Below are 19458 nucleotides of genomic sequence, written 5' to 3'. Positions count from 1 at the left end.
TTATAAACTCATTCCAGCTGAGCCTCTGATGGAAACAGTGACAGACCCTTCAAGCCTAGACGCCAGCTCCTGAGGCGCCTTTGTAAAACCCCGCCTCTGAGCTAAATATAGTCATGGGAGGCAAGGTGGTGCTGGTTTGGGAGGTGGGGAGGGACTAAGGAAAGGGGGCAATGAAGCCTGGAGGAGAGTGGGAGGAGGGAAGAAAGGAGGGAGAAAGAAGAGGCAGCAGGGGTCTGAGGGAGAGAGAGAGAAGGGGAGAGGCAGAAAAGAAATGGGGAGAAAATACGAAGAGATGCAGAAAAGAGTTGCAGGGAAAGAGATGAGAAAGAGAGCTGGAGAGATAGAGATCAATCAGTCCCTGGGAACGACAGTAAATCTCAGCAGTCCCGACTGGTGAAACGTGCTAGCTTGGTGGAGGGAGCACAGGGGGAACAACAGAGGTCGCCTGGGATAGGGATAGGTTGGGATGGCCCAGGTCTGGGGTCTGGCCACCTGCTGAAAGCCCTTGCTAATTGATCATCTGCTGCGGTGATGACTAGCACAGAGACAGTGTGCTTCTCCAGACCCCTGCCTGCCTCCCCACATCTTCATTAGGAGCCAGACCTGACATTACCTTAACCCCAAGGCAGTAGTTAAGGGGCCTAGGGTCCCAGCCAGTCTGCCTTTGGCCTTGGGTGGGGGTAGGGTGGTAATGACGGTGGTGGTGTGCCCTTCCGGATGGCCTGTCCCGAGTGAGGGTAGGATTAAGACATAGTATAGTGAAAGAGTGCAACCTCAGAAATCTTCTTCCTTGGCTTCAAACCCCTCGCTGTGGAGGCCGTGGACGTAACAGGCAGGTGGAAGCAATAACCTGGCAGCACTGATGTGGAAATGAGTCGGGGCAGAGCAGTTGAGCTGAAGCCAACTGTGAGCTGGCTGAACGGGTGGGTTGTGGAGAGCCCAACGTGGGGGGGTTCTGTGGGGAGAGAAGGGGGTGCTGAGGCACATGGGAGGAGAAGAAGGAACTGGAAGGCTGTCAGACGGGTTTGGAGAGTCCACTGCAGTTTGGTCTAAAAGCTAAAACTGCGTGAACATCATATGCAACTAGGTTGGCTTTCACAGCAAGTGCTCTGGCCGCTTGGGGTGTGGGGTAGGCTCTGACCATGGCCACTGGCTCTGTGGGGTGAAAGGTGAGTGGGGATCTGGAGGGAGGGTGGGTGTGTCTGCTGCTCTGAGGCTGCTCTGTAATCAGTTTGGGGCGGTGGTGAAGGGTGGGCATATCCAAAGCCTCAGGGAAGCAGGAGACTGGCGCTTTTCTCTTCCTCATCTCATTCCCTTTTTCTCACAGATTCTGGGAGGGAGAACCGGGCAAGGAAAGAGGGGAAAGTGGCTTGTTCTCTCACTGGTGTGTGAGCACAGGAGGAGATAGATAAATTAGCCTTATCACCTTTTTCCCAGGCTCCACAGAGCAGAACGTTCCTGTCCCCCGAGGGAAGATCAGCCATTATTTATGAGCTCCTCTGAAGGGGGCACTGCGGGAATATCCATCTTTGCTCCCCTCCCCCTAGCCGGGGAAGGGGAAGGGGAGGAGCTGGTGGTGCCTGCAGGCTCCTGCTTTCTTTTCCTTTCCTTTTTTAACATTAATTAATTTATTTTTGGCTGCATTGGGTCTTCGTTTCTGTGCGTGGGCTTTCTCTAGTTGCGGAGAGCTTCGTTGCGGTGCGCAGGCTTCTCATTGCGGTGGCTTCTCGTTGAGGAGCACGGACTCTAGAGCACAGGCTCAGTAGTTGTGGCTCATGGGCTCAGTAGTTGTGGCACATGGGCTTAGTTGCTCCGTGGCGTGTAGGTAGGATCTTCTGGGAGCAGGGCTCGAACACGTCTCCCCTGCATTGGCAGGCGGATTCTTAACCACTGCGCCACCAGGGGAGCCCCAGGGTCCTGCTTTCTTAAAGGCACAGGAGACCCTTGCTGGAGAGACTGGGTCTGGCCCACACTGGAACCCGAGGCATCTTCCAGTTAAAACAGAGAGGTGCAACTGAGACCTACTGTAGGAGAAGCCGCTGATGGCACAGGATAAGAGACACCCGTGTGAGTGATGCAGGGAGCGTGGGGGTTTTCTACACCTGGCATCCTCAGGAGCAGCTTCCCTGGGTACTGCTAGCTTTGGCCCCAAACACAGCCAGCAGGATAGACAGAAGTTCAGTGGACCGACTGGCACGAACCAAAGATTAAAGGCTGGGAATCTGGGGAATGGGTAAAGGCCTAGGTATGATCGGAGGATGGAAATAAAATTGTTCAAATCCTAAGTTTGGGGGTCAGGAAACACCTCAAACCACATGATAGCCTGGCCTTTCTCCTTGTTGGTGAGGGTCCAAGACCCCCAAAAAAGGAGCCCAGGCAGAAAAGGGAGAGAATGAGGGGCTAAGGGAAAGTAAGAACGCAGTGGTTAGAGGAGCTGGAATGGGAAAGGAAGGGAGGAGAGAGAATAAAACAGTGGCTGAATGGCAGGAACTTAGGTGGGCCAGGGATCTACAGCAGGGTGAGGAGAAGCAAGATGTGAGGTTGGAGAACCTGGAGACAGGCTAAGGGAAGAGGCAGAGGGTGAGAGCGACAGAGCTACTGCAAGGCAGGCGGAGGGACAGACAGAACGTCAGGAACGCTGGGGAAAAGGAAAGGAGGAGGCAGGTGCGGGGGAGAGAGATGGGGGGTGTGGAGGAAGAGGCCTGTGAGCTCTGAGGAGTGGGCCGTCTCAGGGCCCAGGCAAGAAGGTAGGTGGGAGGGCAGGGGAGGGAGGGCAGTGAGCCAGCAAAGGAGAAATTGCTGCTTTTTGCCGTCTCTTTCATTTCAATCGCTATCAATAATACATTCCCAAGGAGCCGCCTTTGACAGCAATTAAAAAAGCATTTATGCTTCCAGAGAGAAATCAAAATGATTTCCTCCCACCTCTCTACGCTCTCTGGGCAACGGTCCCTAGCGATGATCTTCCTGGTGGTGTGCTGTCCAAACCTGGGACTCACTAGGGAAGGGATGGACAGGGGCCAGGGAGGATCCTCCACCCCCTTCCCAGGGGTGGAATATCTGAATGCTTTACACCGGGCTCTGGGTGTGGGGGTGGCGTGGGAGATGGGGTGGGGTGCAGAAGTGGGGATTTTAAATATGGCACCTTTGGAAAACCTTTCCTGATTACCAAACCTCAGAGAGCGGCACAGGGAGGCTGGCTGCCTCTTCAGCCTGTTGGCTGGAGGTGACACCTGTCTTTGCTAAAGTACCAAGAATCTGGGAGGCTGCACCGTGAGGAGTAATTTCTAGAGCTGATTTCAGTTCAGTAGACTTTTACCAAGCTTCTACTGTGTGCCAGGACCTCTGACAGGTGGTGAGGTGTTTCAGAAAGAGTAAGAGGGTCTTGGTCCTCTAGGAACTTGTTGTCTGATGGGCAAGAGACATATTGAACTACACAAAGAACTGTGGTACCAGGCAGATGGTGCAGGAGGCACTGGGAGCATGACATATTGATACAGGAGGGGGATAGAGAAGGCGAGGAGGACAAGTCGATGGGAGAAGCTCTTTCCCAGGATGGGGAATGGGGCGGGAGGGGGGCAGGGATGATCATTGCTCCATCGCCTCCTTATCCCCGTGAGCCAGGCTTTGTGCCTGGCACTTTGTATACATTACCTTTTACTTGACCCCTCATAGCTACCCTACAAGGAAGCAAATATTTTAACAGACTAGGGAACCACAGATTAGTGAAGTCATATAGCTTGCTGGAGGTCACCCAGCTGGTTAGTGACAGAGCCACGATGAAAGATAGCAGTCTATTCCTCACCATTCTGTTCTGCTTCCCATTGGGAATGTTTAATTCCAGAGCCTGCCACTCAGCAGTTTCATGTCTAGGAATTTATCCTACAGATGTCCTTGCACATGAGCACAATGACCTTGTATCCAGAGTTGCTCACCGTAACATCCTTTTTCATAGCAAAGGATTGGAAACGACCTAGTGTCCGTCATAGGGGACTGGTTAAATGGATTTGTAGACGATGGAATACCCTGCAATCATCAAGAGAAGTGGAGAGGTACTTCCCTGGTGGTGCAGTGGTTAAGAATCCACTTGCCAATGTAGGGAACACGGGTTCAATCCCTGTTCTAGGAAGATCCCATGTGCCACAGAGCAACTAAGCCCGTGTGCCACTACTGAAGCCTGCATGCCTAGAGCCCGTGCTCCGCAACAAGAGAAGCCACTGCAATGAGAAGCCCGCACACTGCAATGAAGACCCAATGCAACAAAAATAAATAAATAAAATTGATTCTTAAAAAAATAATAATAAAAAAAGAAGTGGAGAACACTTTATGTATGGATATGGATAATTACAGGAACACATTGTTTAGTAAAAAAAAGATACAAGCACAGAGCAATGTGTTTAATATACGATCATTTCTTTTTCTTTCTTTTTTTTTTATTGCGGTACGCCAGCCTTTCACTGTTGTGGCCTCTCCCGTCGCGGAGCACAGGCTCCGGACGCGCAGGCTCAGCGGCCATGGCTCATGGGCCCAGCCGCTCCGCGGCATGTGGGATCTTCCCGGACCGGGACACGAACCCGTGTCCCCTGTATCGGCAGGTGGACTCTCAACCACTGCGCCACCAGGGAAGCCCACGATCATTTCTCTTAAAAGGGTGGGGGAAAGAATATTTATACATAATTACTTCTTTTGCACAGTGTATCCATGGAAGGAAATATAGAAAATGGGTAACAGCAGTTGCTTCTGGGAAGAGTAGCTACATGTTTGGGGGTCAAGAGTGGAGGAAGACTTTTCATGGTATGTTCTTTTGTAACATATGAGTTTTGGGCTTTTTGAATATATGACCTATTACACATAAAGAAATAGAATTAAAAACAAATGTCCTGGCCTAGGCGAGGTGCAGTCTTAATGAGCAGGGAAGTGGAGATGACAGTTCATGGAGGCAGTGGAGAGGCGGTTGATATTGGCTTTAGAAAAACCGGGAGTGGGCCTCCCTGGTGGCGCAGTGGTTGAGAGTCCGCCTGCCGATGCAGGGGATACGGGTTCGTGCCCCGGTCTGGGAGGATCCCATATGCCGCGGAGCGGCTGGGCCCGTGAGCCATGGCCGCTGGGCCTGCGCATCCGGAGCCTGTGCTCCGCAACGGGAGAGGCCGCAAGAGTGAGAGGCCCGCGTACCGCAAAAAGAAAAAAAAAAAAAAAAAAAAAAGAAAAACCGGGATTTGGATCTGCACACTGACACAGCCCCAGGTCTTCAGACAAGTTACTTCACCTCCTTGAATCCCAGTTGACACATGTAACTAGGGACTCTCCCTCCTCGTGGGGACGACGGGTGACGGTGCAGGCAGGCACTTAGAGTGCCTCTCTGTGCTGAATGCTCAGAAAGTGGCAGCTGTGCCACCATGGGCCCTGGAAAAAACAAAGAGAAGGAGAGCCTGGGTGCTGTTCATGTCTGGTCAAGAGTAAGAAAGCCTTGCTGCTTCTTGATGCCTCACTGGTACAGAGCATCCCTGAGCATCCCTGTGCTGCTTGAAAACCTGGCGTCCTCTGGGTTGCCGGGGCAGGAGGAAGTATGGAGTTCATCATGCTGGCTGTGCTGGCTCAGTAGCAGCGCCCTCTTGCCTGGGCAGAGCTGGCCTCCACCGGGAACTGCTGGGCCCCACCCAGCAGTTCCATCTGGCCAGAAACCCTGAGGGCAACCCCAGCCTTGCTCCAACTTGAAGGCTATGTCTATCTTCTTTTTTGCAAGGAGCTTTCAGTTGTCTTCAAAGACTTTCTCTCTAGCCCAAAGGCGATGCCTTTCTGGAGGTTGCACTTTGTGTGACCCCACATCAGGTGGGGAGAGAGGCAGAGGGTTGTCAGGTGACCTGGCAGACTGGAGTCAGAAGGTCTCTGTCCAAACTGTGAGCTCCAGGTCCTTCACTCCATCTCCCTAAGCCTCAGTTTCCTCATCTGTAGAATGGAGATGCATCTGTGATGATCAAATATACAGTAAAAGCACTGTGTTAGCAGGAAATCTGCCTGAAGCACACTTTCTTTTTCTTAAGATGGTTGTGTTACAGAGAGTTGTGGAGACTGAAAGGGGCCTCAAGTCAAGTCAAACCAAAACAGGATTAGCCAGGGGTTTCAAAGGAACATGATGAGGCTGTGCTATTTCTGCTCCTGCTGCTTGGGAGGGACCTATGGGTGGGCAGGTGAGCATTGGGTAGGGAAGAGAGGCTGAGTGGGCTAGCTGCAGAGACTTTTCTGGGGTTTTTCTCCACTCACCCAACAATCAGGAGTGGGTATCCCTTTATTGGTTCTATTGGGAGATTCTAAGAAAAGATAAGACATGGGTGGCCCCATCCTTGAGAAACCCTCAGGCAAATGTGGGGGCAGAGATCATTCAGTCATTCAACAAACACGTATGGAGCCACTTTTGAAAAGGGTTGTGAAAGATGCACAGGATGGATCAGCCATGGTCCCTGCTTTCTAGAAGCTTATAGTGTGGCAGGGAAGATCATTCATGGCACATAAGGCTGTATTTTCATAAGAGAAATTACCACTGTGCCAACTAATTTTGTGAGAACTGAACGAACATGGGGCATGAGTGCTCAAGGCCAGGGAGGCTCAACTAAGAAAGGCTTCCTGAGGAGGCTGGAGCTAGGCTAGTGGGACCAGAACCAAGAGACCACACTGAGGGGAGGTGGGGTGTCCCTTCAGGAGAGTGATGTGTGACGAGCTAAGAGGGCTGCTGGTAGGTGGACTGGGGCCCTGGAGCAGTATGGGCCTCTCTCCAAAACTCCCATCAGCCATGCAGCTGTATTGCTGCCTTGCTCTGTAGGGGGGAATAAACTGCTTATTATTTTCCCCTCAGCCTCACCCAGGCATCTCACCCTGCTAAACACCAGAGTGAAAAGGAGCTGTAAACGTCTGGCAGGGGCACACATCAGATCTGGCCACTGGAGTGGCAGGGCCTCGTTGGCTCCTGGCTCATGCTGACCTCAGTCTAGCCAGAGGCACCAGGCACCTGGGTCACCTGCTTTGTGTCTGAGTTGAAACCCGCCCATGTGGGGGATGGCGACTCTGCCTCTGTCTGCTGGGTCTCTCTGTCCAGCTGGCCTGGTGGATTCACATAAATATTGATTGTCTGCTCAGCCATCTGGGAAGGGCGAGAGAGAGAGAGAGAGAGAGAGAGAGAGAGAGAGAGAGGGAGGGAGGGAGAGGGAGGGAGGGAGGGAGAGAGAGAGAGAAAGAGAGAGAGAAAAAAGAGGGAGAGGAGAGAGAGAGAGAGAGAGAGAGAGAGAGAGAAAGATAAAGAGAAAAAGAGAGAGAAAGAGAAAAAGAGAGAAAGAGAGGAGAGAGAGAGAAAGAAAGAAAAAGAGAAAGAGAGAGAGAGAAAGAAAAGCGGGGCAGTGGGGAGAGCCCTATCAGGCAGCCTGGATGGATAGAGTGCTCATGCTGAAGGCTGACCAAGGCCCTCTTTGGCCTTCTCCCCGTAGGAGAGGCAGGAATCCTAGGGTGGAGAACACCCTGGAGGTTGGTACACACCAAATTCAGAAGAGTGCTAACCTCGGAGCACTCATGATGAGAAGCATGCCAGCAGAGAGAACAAGGGGGTCTACCGGGGTATTCCTGGTGGTTTATTTATTAAGCTACACAGAAGGGCTACACAGGTGTTCCTGATCTTGTTCTTTGTGTCTTTCTCTATGTCTGAATAGTTCATAATACATTTTGTTTAGTGACCTTGAGAGTTCACTGACTCCTTCCTCAAGGCTCTAGGCAAGACTTCAGCAATCTACTGGAAATTGGTGATGTTCTAGCCTAAGTTTAAAGCTTTGAAGAAGGAATTCCCAAGACCCCAACACAGCCCAGGCCGCGTCCCGCTCCCTGCTCTTCCTCCAGCTTGGTCGGGGCCATTGTTCCTTCTCTGGGCTCTGGGCAGCAGCCCTATAGCATTCCTTAAGTCCCCCAGTCAGACTGTAAATGCTGTGGGGGCAGAGACCCCTGCTGTGATGGTGCTGGGCACACAGCAGGCACTCAATTAGTGCTTGTTGAAACGCTGGGGAAAAATCAGCCCAGGTGAGAGTGCTTTCATAGCTGGGGAAGCGTGACACAAAGATCACAAGCTTTGGAGTCAGACCTGGATTTGAACCTGAGCCCTGACACATATCAGCTGTGTGACAGGGGGTGTCACTTCACCTCTCTACTCTGGGGTTCCCTGATCTGTAAAAAGGCAATAATGATAATGCCTACCTCATGGGGCATTACAAGGTTAAACGATCTAACGTACAGAATGCAGCTGGTCCATAATAGGTGCTAAAATCCTAAAGTCCCCAGCCCCCATCTTGAGCAGTTGAATTCCCGAGAAGCTTCTTTTTTTTTTTTTCTGTACGCGGGCCTCTCACTGTTGTGGCCTCTCCTGTTGCGGAGCACAGGCTCCGGACGTGCAAGTTCAGTGGCCATGGCTCACGAGCCCAGCCACGCCACGGCATGTGGGATCTTCCCGGACTGGGGCATGAACCCATGTCCCCTGCATCAGCAGGCAGACTCTCAACCACTGCGCCACCAGGGAAGCCCCCGAGAAGCTTCTTGAAGCTCCTGATGGAGATGTTCTTATAGCTTTGTCCTTGTCTTAGTCTGTTTCTGTGTCGTCTCGTTTCTGATTCTGTCATAGCTCTTTTTTTTTTTTTTTTGGTCAGTTTTTCTTTCTCCCCTTTCTGTTTCTCTCATTACCTTTCCCACAACCCACTTTCTTAATTTTCTTCCTTTCCACCCCCTCCCTTCCTCCTTCTTTCCCTCCTCCTTTCCCCTGATTCCTACCCTCCAGGGCCTCTGTGTAACTGTACTTCTCACCTTGCTGGCTCTGTTTCACATTCCTCTATTCAAGGCATAGGATGACTCTCCTTAGAGCATTCAAGGAAATGAGCAAAAAGAAACCGGACACGGAGCTGCTGTCCACGGAGGCCATGTTTGATAATCAGTCATTTCTGGGAAAAGCTCTTAACGCTTGGAACCCAAATGGCTCCTATCCCATGGTTATTGCTCCTACTTCCCAAGGGCCCCAGTCTCCATCAGGGTCCTCTGCAAACCAACAGCAAGGCCTTGAAAATCGTGTCGTCCAGCAATGGACTCCTTCTCTGAGTCCACTCCCAGGATTCTGCAGGACCCTGGAGGGAGGGGACGTTGTTTGGAGGATCAGGAAGCTCTCATCTAATGGGAGAGTCAGCACTCTCATGAGTCAGACCTGACACAAGCTCAGAAAACAAGCAATAAATAGAAAGCAATTTTCTTCCTGAGCGCTGAAGAGCCGTGCCTTTTAGAACAAAACAGATTTAATCAGAGAAGACTTCTTGGAGGAGGTGAGTATGGGGCAGGGACTGAAAAGAGGTACTTGGGGGGCGGACACCAAGATAGAGAATAATGGCCCAGGTCCTCTCAGAGGGCAGGTGAGGGTACCCAGGTTGTGTTGCGTTCAGGAACTGTGCATTTAGTTTCACAGGTTGGAGCCAAGAACCATCATAATGCAATTAGATTGGTAGGGAAGGGACAGCAGGAAGACAGGTCTCCCCAGAGCAACTGGGTCAAATCCAAGGATGTCAGGCTGTCAGTCTCTGGGACATGCAGATGCTTGGGCTGCTGGTGCCACTCCCCTCCTGGAAAAAATGCAAACGGTGCAGTTACTCCCCTAGCCCTGAGCCCCCTAGACTGCTTTTTGGGAGAAGCCCACCCTGCAGGAGGGAGGGGCAAGGTGAGGCGGGGTAGAAGGTGAGTGATTTCATTTGACTTTCTCGTATGTGGGGGTGGGGGGGAGGGTACATCAGGATCTTAAAGTACGCATCTCTGCTTTTATGAGTCTGTGTGAACTAAGATCCCACATGCCACACGGCGTGGCCAAAAAGAAAAAAAAAGTTAAAAATTAAATCGTACCTGAAAAAGACATGTTTTTGTAAATCTGTGTAAATGGGAGCGTATGTGTATGTATATACATGAGACCCAGGGCCATACCCCGACTGTTTCTTTTTTAATTAATTAATTAATTTTTTATTTGTTTATTTTTGGCTGCATTGGGTCTTCGTTGCTGCGCGTGGGCTTTTCTCTAGTTGCCGTGAGCTGGGTCTTCTCTTTGTTGTGGTGCACAGGCTTCTCACTGCAGTGGCTTCTCTTGCTACGGAGCATGGGCTCTAGGCGTGCGGGCTTCAGTAGTTGTGGCTCGTGGGCTCTCGAGCACAGGCTCAGTAGTTGTGGTGCACGGGCTTAGTTGCTCCGTGGCATGTGGGAACTTCACGGAACAGGGCTCGAACCCGTGCCCTCTGCATTGGCAGACAGATTCTTAACCACTGTGCCACCAGGGAAGTCCCACCCCGACTGTTTTTATTAACAAACCCTTTTGGTCCTACTGAGGTGTTTCTCTTTTGTGGCCTGAGGGCCCATCTAGCTCTCCTGCTGATCAGGGGATGGGATCTGGGACCCTGGATTTGGCTGAGCCCAGTTGCATCGTTTTGCACTGTGATGCTGCAAATTGGCTGCCGAGAGGCCCAGGCCCAGATGGAATCAAACGGGGAGAAACTCTGCTTTCCTCTCTGATGAGGCTGGTAAGAGCCCAGCCGGCAGGGAGGAGGGGCAGAAGGCTGGGTCGTTGTTTAGGAACTGATTCACCAAAGCTCACCCAACATGTGTTTTAATGAGGTTCTTTTTTGCTGGGTTCGGTGGGGAGCGTTGTGACAGAGCAGGGGATTCCTTACATCCAACCTTTCCCTGGCTTTCTCCTGAATTTCTCCTTTTCCAGGGAAGCTCAGCAGCTAGAACTGGAATCAGCAGGTTGGCACCTTCCCACCTTCTTCCCATTCTTCTCTCCTTGTCCCTCCTCCCTCCTGCTGCAGCAGCCCAGGCTGGGCCGGGCAGAGCAGAGTGGGCCCTCAGCCCCTTGAAGCACTTTGGAATGGGAGCGGATGGGCCAGCCTGTAGCAAGCTGGGCCAGCACACAGCAGCATCCAGGTCTTCCCCTCTGACTGTCAGAGAAGCCTTGGTTGCCTCGGATGAGAATAATCTGGGCAAGCTTCTGGCCCTTTGCCCTCAGGTAGCCCTTGGTTCTCTGCAGGTAGCCATCTCAGAAAGCAGGGATCAGAGATCTGAGGCTGCTGTCATGAATTTTTCATCTGTTCCCTTGGGAGAGGGGGACTGTGGCCCAGGGGAATGCTATTTGTGGGCTCTTATCAGTAAAACCAGACAGGGCTGGTGGCCGGTGCCCAGGAGCAGTGCGGGCCAGGTGAACGGGGCTGTGTACTCACATCTACCCCCATCCTCTGCATTTGTCTCTATCACTGTCCTATACATTCTCCCTGGAAGAAGAAGACATGTTACCACCTTTTACTTGCTGTTTCTGGGTCTTTGTGTCGTTATTGTTTTGAGAATGTGCCCTTCTCTGTACTTGTCCACCCACTCAGACTGGAAATTTCCAGGGCAGAGGCCATATGTCCCCAGCATGGAGCCCCTTAAGGGCTCCTTACCTTTTCCCTATATCCTGCCTTCTGGGCATGTAGGGTGCCCGGTGGGGTGGGGGTGGGGACGGGGGTTGAGCATGGTTTTGACTGATTGGGAAACTTGCCTCCTGCTGGGAATCCTGGGCTGGCAGGAAGGTGGTGAGAGCCCGGAGCAAATTCATCAGCTTCTTCTTCCAAAAACCTCCAAAGAAACCTCCAAAGCACGTTATGAAGATCTATATGTCCTCCTACGACGTCTGGGAAACCAGAGGACAAAGTCACTACTTTTCTCTATCAGAGTGGGGAACCCCTGAGAAACCTAGCATTTTAGCCAGACAAACACATCTGGGAGTAACAAAGTCAGAGTTCAAATTCAGAGCCCTTCTGTCTCCAATCCTGCTTCCCCAAACAAACATTGGCTTCGCTTTGTCTTACTTTCCTGGGACTGGGGGCAACAGTTGCGTGCACAGAGAAGAACTTGGTAAGTGCTCAGAATTCCTTTGGGAGGTTGGTGTGTTTTGTGATCTGGAGCTAGTGTTATATCACATTAGAGTTTAAGCTTGCTCCTGTTGGTATCTTTAAAATCAATGGCAATACATAAAGGTTTTATCCAAATCAAGGCATATATCTGCAGGTGCTAAGAATTCATGCAGGAGAGATCCATTAGCAGTGCATGAACAGCAGAAAAGGGGCAGAGAGGAGGCCAGGGCCTGAGATCAGATGCTAGGACCCAGCATGGACACAGAGGTCCTTGACATTTTGTCTGACACCTGCCAAGTGGGGGCCTTGGAACTGCAGCCAGAGGAAAGCAAGCATTAGGGAGGCTGGGCATGGTCGCCTGTTCATCCATATCTCAGCCACATTCTGGGCAGATGAGACACTTGTGTTTCTTGAGGACATCCAAAGGAGTGAGATAATCTGAATGGAAAGCCTAAATGGGGGTGAGAGAATTCCAAGGGATAGTGCTCCCTCTTTCCCAACAGAAGGTGGAATGTGTAGCTCTCTGATCTGAAGCCGGAAGGGTGGGGTAAAGCTCCTACAATTTGAGTTTTTATGAATCTTATTACTATCAGTGATGTTGTAAATGATTAATAAGGCATTTGAAATGGAGGCTTGTCCAGTGGAGATGAGGAAGGAAGGAAGGAAGAAAGGGAGGGAGGGAGGGAAGGAGGAAGATTAGTATTTATTGAGCGCTGACGTATCAGGCGCTCTGCTTGGGGCTTTCACACACCTTATCTCTGTAGTTTAACCTAGGCAGCTGCAGTCTAAGGGTAACTCCTTGCCTCCCACAGCTTCTCCCTGTTTACCTTTCCTCCATCTGGGCCTTTGGAACTCAGGTCCACATTCCCTCTGAGTTTCTGTCCCCAGGGGCTGCCTTGGAGTTGTTGCATCAAGGAAACAGTTCACAGGGCTTCCTGGCTGTCACTGACTCAAGACTCCAAGCCAGGAATGGAGCAGACAGTCACCTGGAGACTTGTGGAACAGGCTTGGAGGGGGAGGAGGGGGAGGAAGAGGGAGGGAGGAGGGGACTCAACACTACTCTTCATCCTCCCCAATCAACACAGTAACCCTTGCCCTTGACAGGCGCTCTGGGAAGGATACTGGACTGGAGTCACAGCCTATGTCCATTCTCTCCTCTCCTACTGCTGATTGGGAGGCTGGGGCTTACTCCTCACTCTGTTTTCCTCTCAAGGCTTCAATTCCTCCTTGGTGGGAGCTCAGGGGCTATTTCTCAAGGCCTGGAACAATTCTGACCTTCCAGAATTGAACTTGAAGTAGAATGTAAGCTCCATGAGGCAGGGACTTTGCCTGTTTTGTGCACAGTTGTGCCGGAACAGTGCCTGGTGCATGGTAGACCCTCGAAAAATATGTGTTGAATGAGTCTCCTATCCTTTCTTCCCTCAGAGAGACATCCTTTCCCAGGAAGCCCACTTCTCTCTGCCCTTGCAGTTGCTCCTGGCAGCAGTGTGGGTAGCACATGGAGAAATGCAGGTTCTGGCTGTTCTCACACAGCTTCCTTGGGGTCCTGGCTTCCCAGCAGGCTCAGCAACCTGCTGTGGAAATACCAGACTGTCCCTTCCTCTGGTGGAGCAAAGCACAGTGGAGGACAGGGTTCTTCTTGGCAAATTCCAAACACGGCCACTCGAGGCTTGCCACTGCACAGTAAATTATTACAAACAGGTGTTTCCTCTCAACCCCACAAACTCTTTAGAGATGGCTGGGCTGGGGTGGAGGGATCCTCTCCCAGAGGCTCGGTTACCAGGTGCGGAGAGAACACTGTTTCCTCACCCTCCCGGCCCAGGTCATGTTTGTGAAGCACCTTGAGCACCTTGGGCAGGAAGAGTCCTCCAGAGGTCATTCCTCTGCCGCAGGCACCCTGGGTGCCTCCTGACTGGCAAACTGGTCAGAAAGGGAGACCAGTGTCCTCTGGGTCATTCAATCTTCCTGCTTCCCTTGCAAAGAATTCCTGTCCCTACATAACTCCTTTCCAGCCAGCTTAGGACCTGAGCAAGGTTACAAGTCCATCCCACTGTGGAGGGGCGAGCACATCCTTGGGCTCCAGGTGGCCACAGGCTCTTCATTCAGTGGGTGTGCCTGCAGTCTGCACCCTAGGCTTCAGTGCCAATAGCCTGTGGGGCCCAGTGCCAGCACCATGGCAGAGGCTGGAACCTGGGCAGCCTCTTGCCGACGGCAGGCTGGACTCTCCCCCACAGATCTAGAATGAGCCCTCCTGTAGGTGGGAAGAAAACATGGCTGCCGTTCTACATGGTCTCCTGGAATCGCTGCCTGAGAAGGAAAATGGGTGTAGATTTGCTTCTCCCTACCTGCTACCCATTTCATACCAGAATTCAGGGAACAAATTCCGGGTCTTGCAATTTCCCTGTTCATTGTTAGCCTCCTCCTCCCATGGTCTCCCGGGTCACCCAGCCCATCCAGCTCAGAGGAACTCCAGGTGGGGAGGCTCTCCTTAGAGGCTGGGAGAGGTGGGGTACTTCCACCATGTTAGCCATCTGGTCTCTGGAGCAGCCCCCCAAGGGCGCCGCAAGTTGGAAGCTGCTCTCTGCCTGTTTGGAATCTTTGCTTGGGTTCCAGCAGGACAGTGGTGTCGTTTTCATAAGCTTTGGCTCTTTGCTGCACACTACCTGCTCCTTCTAGGGGGCTCCCTCTCCTTCCTCCTCCTTGTACCTCTCTTCTTGGTTATTAGCAGGGCCTGGGAGGGCATCCTGCCAACAGACGGCCAAAAGGCAGAGCAGGCAGCCGTGGCAGTGGCCGTGCCAGCAAAAGGACGGGCGATTAAAACAAAATGATTCATCTTGGGAATGAGTGCAATTCGCTTTCCGCTTACAGGAACTGCGGCTGGGCTCCAAACAGCCTCTGTGGACTCTGAAGGGAGATGGGAGTCTAGGCCATTGACTGTTAAGTAATGAACTCCACTGAGTGCTCCCTGATGACTCTATGGAGGGGGGATCTGGCTGGGAACGTGGGTGGGTGAGCCAGAGAATGGGCAGGGGAGGCCAGAGGCTGTACAGCTCAGTCAGGACACAGGGGAAAGTGGGGGCAGGGCTTCTGCAGGTGCCCTGGAGGATCCAGAGCAGTCCTGGGCACCATCATTGTTGGAGGCCTCCAAAAACAGTCAGGCTGGGGCCACCTAACCCTTTACTTTGTCACCAGTGCTTCAGGAATCCACAGGCTATTTAAAGAGCATTTGCTGAGTGTGCCAGGCATTAAAGAGCTGGAGATTAATAAGGCGTGAATCTTGTCCTCAAGGGATTTATAGTCCAGGGGCGGGCAGTCAGCAGGTCAACAGAGGAGTGCAAAGGATAAAAACACAGTGATGGAGACAAATAGAGGACATCATGGGGCCCAAAGTGTGGCGATGCCAATCCTATCTGGTGGGGGTGGGGGAAGTGAGGAAAGGCACCTAGGTGACTGTATCCTGAAGATGACTAAGTGTTTTCCAGGTGGATTGGGGCGGGGGGTGGGGTGGGGCAGCAGGATGGAGTGAGGAATTAATCTAGCTAGAGAGATGAGCCTGAAGAAAGGACATGTGAAAAAGCCTGTTTAAAAAATGCGGACTTCCATGGTGGCGCAGTGGCTAAGAATCTGCCTGCCAATGCAGGGGACACGGGTTCGAGCCCTGGTCCGGGAAGATCCCACATGCCACGGAGCAACTAAGCCCACGTGCCACAGCTACTGAAGCCCACATACCTAGAGCCCCCGTTCTGCAACAAGAGAAGCCACCGCAATGAGAAGCCCACGCGCTGCAACGAAAAGTAGCCCCTGCTTGAGACAACTAGAGAAAGCCTGTGCGCAGCAATAAAAACCCAACACAACCAAAAATAAGTTTTAAAAAAAAAGAATAGTTAAAAAAAATGCTGGAATTTGAACAGCCTGACCCGGCTGCCGTTGGGGAGGGGATGCAAGCAGAAATGGACCTAGGGTTCAAGAGGGCCTGGGAACACCATGCTGTGGAGCCTGCCCTGATCCCAGCCACTGAAAGGGTTAAATCAGGTATGTGATGAGGTCAAGTTTGCATTTTTAGGCAACTTTCAGCCACCTTGGGTTTTTTCAATCATGTCTCATCCAAGCCCACTATATTCTAAAAAAGAATCTGAAACATGTATGTCAAACTGTTAGCATTTATTTAAAAAGGGCAGTGGGTACGTGAGTATATGTTATTTTATTCTCTGTACTTTTCTTTGAGTTTTCAAATTTCAAAATTAATAATGAATTTTTGTTCAGCCATATGATAGAATACTGTGCAGTATTGAAGAATGAAAGTGAAATACGTATTCTGTCACGACAAAATGCTTGTGATATGTTTTTTTAAAGAATTTTTTTTAAATTAATTAATTTATTTTTGGCTGTGTTGGGTCTTCATTGCTGCACATGGGCTTTTCTCTAGTTGCGGCGATCAGGGGTTACTCTTCGTTGTGGTGCGCAGGCTTCTCATTGTGGTGGCTTCTCTTGTTGAGGAGCACGAGCTCAAGGTGTGTGGGCTTCAGTAGTTGTGGCACATGGGCTCAGTAGTTGTGGCTCGTGGGCTCTATAGTACAGGCTTAGTAGTTGTGGCGCATGGGCTTAGTTGCTCCGCGGCATGTGGGATCTTCCCGGACCAGGGCTCGAACCTGTGTCCCCTGCATTGGCAGGTGGATTCTTAACCACTGGGCCACCAGGGAAGTCCCTACTTGTGATATGTTTATAAGTTGCTAAACAGGATATATATATAGTATGATTCTATTTTTGTAACAATAATAGCAACAAGTAAATAAATAAAACGGATCTGGAAGGAAATTATTGAAATATTAACAGTGGTGAAGTTACCTTGGGGTGGAATTTGGATACAGATAGAGAGAAGGCAGAATTTACTTTTTCTATTTTATGCCTTTTAGAGTTGTTTGATCTTCAAAACGAACCTGTATTATTTCAAACAAAAGCCTCCTTTTTAAATTGCTAACTCTTTATTTTGATGCAATTTCAAACCCAGAGACAAGTTGCAAGAATAGTAAAGGCATTCAACTCTACTTCAATTTAAAAAAAAAAAGAATAGTAGAGGAACTCATTATACTTCTTACCCAGGCTCATCACTGGCTTCCATCTTGCCCCACACAACACACATTTGTGAAAAGATTACCTCCATTTTGCAAACTCCAGTGGCCACTTTACAGCCTTTACCTTCTAGACCTCTCTCCTGCTTCTGACCCTGCTGTCCTCATAGCTTCCTGAAAGGCCTGCTGTCCCTCGGCCTAAATCTCCTCTGCTTCTCCAACTCTCCTTTTGTGTTCTCCTTCTCAGGGCCCTCCTTTCCAGCACCCCTTAAACACTGGGGTTTCTCAGAGTTCCAGCCTGGGCCCACGACTTGGCTGTGTGTATTTTCTCTTTGGGAGAGCTCATCCACTTTCATTTACTAAAACTACCGTCTCTATGCTGATGAAGCCCACATCATATCTGCAGCCACCATCTCTCCCTTTAGTTTCAGATGCCCACATTCAAATGCCTGTTAGACACATATGCCCTTAGGTGGTCTACAAACATTCTGAACTCAACAGTCTCAAACGCATCATCATCTCCCCTCCCTCCTGCTAACTGTTCTCTTCTGTGTGTCCTTCATCTCAGGTAAGAGCACCATCATCTTTCACTTTGACAACTGTAATCAACTCCTAATTGGTCTCCCAGACTACAGTCTTCTGCCAGATAATCCCCCTCTGTCAAAGTGACAATCCTTAAATGCACATCTCATTGTGTCTTGCCCTGTCAATGGCTCTCATCCCTTGCAGGTCCAAGATCCTTAGGCTGGCACATGTGGCTCCTCCCAGCCTCTCCAGCATATCTCGCGCCCCTGCCCACCCCATCCCCATCAGCCCATGCCTCCATGTGTCTGATGAAGTTGTTTTCCTGGCAGGGACCTCCTCTCACCTTTCTTCCCTTGGCTAACCCATCCTTCAACACTGAGCTCAATGGGCATCTCCTATAGGTTAGGAGGAGTGTCCCTTTCATGTGTAATTGCATTCTTTTTCTTTCTTGTATCTATCCATCTACCAGTTTTTAAAATCTTGGTTTTTGTGTTTGTCTCCCTCACTACTCTGTAAACCCTGGAAGGTAAGGGGTTTGCGTATCTTTATATACAATTATATACCTTTATATTCTTAGTGCCTTAGCACAGTGCCTGGCGCATGGTAGACACTACTAAATGTTTGCTCAATGGAGGTGGACATTCGCTCTGGCCTTCTCCACATCTCTCCCCGCTCCTCCTGGCTGCAGTACGCTTGACCACATGTCGCCTCTTTCTCTGTCCCAGCTCTGGGCTCCAGATTCTGCTCCACCTTCCCCCTCTGTCCCTATCCTCGGGCTTTGCTCCTACGTGCTTCTTCTGCTGCTTTCCTCCCTCACGTTCTCTTCTGCTTCCCTTCTATTTTCAGCAGCTCTTGCTACCCTCTCGTATCTTTCCAGATGCTTCTCTCCCACTATCCTCCCCTGTGGGGGCCGCTCAGGGCAGTTCCAGCCCACTCCTGGCCCAGGGGTCTGGTGTAGGACTTTATATAATTACTTCACAATGGAACTTAATGATTGTAAAGCATTTTCATCTCAACCCACACAATTCCAGATTTACAGCAACCAAGACTTTATGCTTACAATTGAACTCACACCCCACTAGGCCCCTAACTGGAGTGTCTTACGGAAAATGTATCTTCACAGCCCTTTAGGGAAGAGGGTAACTTGCTAACAGGCTTTTCTCTCTAATACCTGTAAGCGTAAGAAGCTAACTTTGCTCCTTAGTTCTCCTTGGCACCCCATCTCTGTAAGGATCCCATTCATCACATGCATCCAGGCATTTACCGTGTTATAAGCTGATCTGCTACCATGTGAGGGGTCTCGGGGGCACACATTCATTCCGTCTTTCACTTGTAAACTTACTGAGCTCCCACTAATGCTACCCACTGGATACAGACAAAGGGTCATGGATGAGTATGCCCTGCTCAAAGATCCAAAGGAACTCATGGTCTGGAGTGGAAGACAAATATGCAAAAATTTTTAATAAAATAAGAAGGGTGTGGTGGAGGTACCAGGTGCTATGGGAACATGGAAGGAGCACCTGAGCATGCCTGGGTTGGAGGAAGGTTTTAGAGAAATGACATTTGAGGAATGAACAGGAATTGATGACACAGACAAGGAGACAGTGAAGTGGACATTTGTCTTGTGTTTGATTGCCCAGTGTCTGAGCGCCCTTCTTATTTCAGAGGGAATTCCCTATTGCATGAGTCTCAGTGCAGGCAGGATTCCACCTTCTACTCCACATGGTGGGTAGGGGCGGGGGGAGCATGGTGGTGCAGATTTTTTCTCTCCCTGCTTCCCCCACAGCATGGGTGTGAGCAGAGTATGGGTAGAGGGAGGGTGAGCCCTGGAACCTGAGCTCAGCCAATCTGATGCCCCCACAGGGTCTTTGAGACTTTGACAGGAAGGGCAGGAACAATTGAGAATCATCACAGCAAAGATATCTAGCCTG

Source organism: Mesoplodon bidens (assembly GCF_964165515.1).
Source record: "Mesoplodon bidens genome assembly, chromosome: 2".
Taxonomy (NCBI): domain Eukaryota; kingdom Metazoa; phylum Chordata; class Mammalia; order Artiodactyla; family Ziphiidae; genus Mesoplodon; species Mesoplodon bidens.
This window is presented reverse-complemented; position numbering follows the sequence as displayed.